The sequence below is a fragment of the Poecilia reticulata genome, linkage group LG21, assembly GCF_000633615.1.
Source record: "Poecilia reticulata strain Guanapo linkage group LG21, Guppy_female_1.0+MT, whole genome shotgun sequence".
Taxonomy (NCBI): Eukaryota; Metazoa; Chordata; class Actinopteri; order Cyprinodontiformes; family Poeciliidae; genus Poecilia; species Poecilia reticulata.
The window spans coordinates 21,167,462-21,171,413 of NC_024351.1; the positions used below are offsets into that span (position 1 = coordinate 21,167,462).

At 37.5% G+C, this 3,952-nt stretch overlaps 1 protein-coding gene across 1 annotated transcript in view; it reads right to left on the reverse strand.

The window, feature by feature from the left end:
- pnocb (prepronociceptin b) overlaps window positions 1-3,952 on the reverse strand; it is a 26,777-nt gene that overhangs the window by 1,135 nt on the left and 21,690 nt on the right. The gene's annotated exons all lie outside the window — the stretch shown is intronic.

Consider the following 3,952-nt stretch of genomic DNA (forward strand, 5'->3'; position numbering starts at 1 on the left):
TATATATATACTTGTTGACCTTCTAGTGACAGTTTGATATTCAGACACATGACCTGTGGGGGAAAAAACAAGCTCCTCCTCCTCCCAGTGATAATTACGAACAACCAATCAGAGCCAGGAGGAGGGTCTTAGCGCTGTCAATCACTCTCAGTGTGAAGCTCCCCTGTTTCTTATGAACATTGCTTTAATCGGCATTTCATTTAACCTATATAACAGTAAAGGTTAAATCATCAGAGGAGAGGTTTTGTCTCAAGTTACATCTAAAATGTAATTCATCTATGGCTGATCAATTTGACATGTATTAATTTAGTTGGTACGGTCAATGCACATTAATTAACAGTTTTGTAAATGCGCCAAAATTAGCCAAGAGTTTGTTTATTTTTGGCAAGACAAATTACTCATTGTCAGGGACAACAGATAAAAAGAAAAACCAAAGAAAGTTAAAATGACTTAATTACACAAATCAACAAGGTAATTAATTATTTCGTAGTAAAAGTCAATAAAATGGATTGTGATTTTATCTCTCATTTTGTGGGAGCTTTTCAACCCAACAGATCAAACCAAAGTCCCATTTCTGATGAAACTTTATGGCTAATATGATGAAACTGTTCCTCCTAAGCAAATATTTGTCAGACAGACATAGAAAAGATGTTGGTGTCTTTACACTGTAAAATAAAGTTTTAAAAGGAAGTAAAAAAGACATCAGAATAAAGAGAAATACTGAAAGATAGCTGGCTGAAAGAAGCTTTCATTAGCTTACCTAGTCTGGACTTTAGTTGTTAAGTTTAGGCTAAATATAGATTTAAAAATGTCACAAAATGTCACATTTTCAACATTTGCTCAAAGTTTTCTATACTCAGAAAATGTTTGTAGCATAAATGCTAAAGGCTACCTAGTGAAATCTCAGTCCTCCCTAAAACTCTTCACTTAGGAAACATTTGTTACTTCACTAATTCCACTCATTGTGGAAGTTTTGTAACCTAAGAAATACAATCATAACCTTGTGAATGTCAAACTGCAGTAGAATATTGCTAACGTCTTAGTAAAGAGTTTCAGATTTTCAGAGAAAAAACAAAGTTCTGTTAAAGCTATTAGCCACGTTAAGCTAACTTAGTGTGTGTGCACTCTTAGGCCCTGAAAAAACAATTTCACTTTTTTTAACTTTATGGTGGATGGGATTCAAATCGTCTTGAAATATCTCGTTAGCTTGATAACAATATCAAGAGGAATTTTGAATTTTGTTGGGCTTGATAAACTGACTTTAAACATCTTTTTTTTATCTAAACAAGATTGAACAGGAGTTATCATGTGATAAGGTCCAATTTTGTACATGAAACTTGAGGTAAAACTCTCAAACAGCCCTAGGAAAACAAATCAATACATGTCAAGTATTTGGAGGGATGTGTATGCTAGTTAGCAAAGAGTTGCTAATTGTAGGCCTACAAAATCTCATTGGAGATCAGGTGTGTCCAACTGATAAAAGCCTATTGTTCACTGATATTGTTTTTAGCTCACCTAATACATATAAAAAAATAATTTTATCTTGTTGCAAGTTTAACTAGCTGTAGTCACAACACTGGCTTCTTTTATTCATTTAAGCTAAAAAAAAAAAAAGTCATCTAAAAATAGTAAAAAGTTTCACAAGGCTGAGAAGAAGAGCGTTTAGGTATGTCTACAATAAAAAAAATACTTCAATAGGTTTTCATCTTCATAAATTGTCTTTATGACTAAATATTAAAGTATTTTACACATGTTGTAAAACGATGGCAAAGCAATCACGTTTCTTTACGGCTCTGCAGCGGAGCCTGACTGGGCGGCTTGCTGCGTTGGGGGGGTTAATGGGCCTTGTTACTGCCACGGTCAGTGTATACGGAAAGTTATGCACCAATATGAGATGTCCATCATTTGACAGGCGTAAAATCTGCGACCGCAGAATGACTGACAGCACCAAATTGAAAGACGTCGCAAACTGGCCTGAAGGACAGCAGCTGAATCATTTCCTTTGTCGATACCTATTTATTTCTGATTGACTCTTCGGTTATAATAATGATGTGTTTTTCGCTCTTCAAACGACACCTGTCATATTTTACAACTTTTTAATATAGCACAGGTATGCTGTGCAGTTTTAATGACTTTCTTGTCAACTCATCATTATTCCTGACTCTTTGATTTCCTGTCAGATTTCTTAAAGGGTTACAGCTTTACTGTTTGGACATGAGATTTTGGTTTGCATTCTGAATACATTATGAGCCATTTTCCTGTCGGCAGAAGACTTGGTGCAACTTTTTCCGCATATGGTAATGTCAACCAGTCATTCGTTATAATTTTATGTGGTACATCCTCACAAAGCTGTGCAGAACAACTACAGGAAAATAACGTGGAAGGTAAATAGCGTTGACATTTTGTAAGTTAAATACTTTATTTATTTGCGTCATTTGCTCCCAGGACTTTCAGATTCATACATATACAAGGATGTTACTGCGGTTGTGTTTTTTAATTGTCTTAAGGAAAACAAACACTCAAAGATTCACTYATTTCAAAGATTATTTTACGTGAGTTCAAAAATTACTCACGTAAAAAATAATTTTTTACATGAGTTCATAGACACAGTAGTTCAGGGATGTAAAATGTGTGGTCYGTGGGCCATTTGTGGCCCTTGAAATGATTACTTGTGGCCCCCTGACCACAAGTCAAGAACAATAAGAAAATAATAAAAGGGATTACAAGTGTCAAACAGTCAATTAAACTCAGGTTTGGGGTTATAACATGATAAAATTAGTAAAAGCTCAACTGGTGTGAATACTATCATTGTCAAGGAACACCAAAAACACCAGAGAATGAAAATTACAAATCTCTAAACACTTTGAGAAAATCATTTTCCTCCCCACCATGTTCTCCAAAGAGCTGTCCCCCTCTACTTGTCTCCTTTTTACCCAAACCCTGCACTCTCAGAGTTAAAMATTTTGAGCTTAAGCTGAGAGGCGAATCCCATTTGCTCTTCAAAATCTCACCCAAAGCGAGATAAATTGCCATTGTTATCAGAAGACCTGCTCGCATCACAGGAGCGAGAGAAGAGGGAGTTCCGCTGCGGATCTATCAGCGGAAATTAATTATCCGTCGTAAATTAAATGAGCACACCAAGGGGATTCTCCATGTCAGATCAATGGAGCAATCTAAAAGGAGTTTATGAGTGAGCGGAGAGGAGTGTGTGTGTGTGTGTGTGGTTTTTGTGTGTGAGAGAGAGAGAGACAGAGGGGGCACATTTAGTCTGTTTTTATATACATGAGAGGACACAAAGGCGGTTGTGGAAAACTTTTGGCTGCCGCAGACGTTTTATGGCTATAAGGGTTGAGCCTCATATGTACCGGTGTACTACCTACTACCTACAACCAGGGCACGGCTGTTCAGAGCAACTGCAGTCTTTTGAGTGGGGGTGGGGGGAGTTGGAGCACTAAATCCGTCTGATTAGCTCATTTCACGGTAGACAATTTAACTTTATTGAGAAGGGAACACGCAGGTGCATTAGCGGACGCCGTAATTCACCCCTGCATCTGTGCGCACCTGTTGCCGGGTAAAAGCAGACCTTTGCTCAGATGGAATGCGGTCGTTATTGACAAACCTGTGTTTTCCCTCACTCATTCAGGTCAAAATGTCTGCTTTCGAATGGCCGAGAAGGAATTACACCTTTTATTTTGTTCGCCGACGACATGACACCAGGTGGTGAAATGAGTTAAAGAGGTGCCGTTTAACAGCAGGTCGGAAGTATCATCTCCGGAGTCGACGAGCTCAGGCGTTAAAAGTGTAATCATCAGAAACCAGTCTACTCGCTTGATTTGACCCATTTGGAAACGTKTTCTAATTCTTAAGTTATTTAGAAGCCCAGATTTGAGGCTGTGTTGAAAAAGGACATTTGACAAATTGTCACAAAAAAAGTCAGAATCCTAAATTTCAT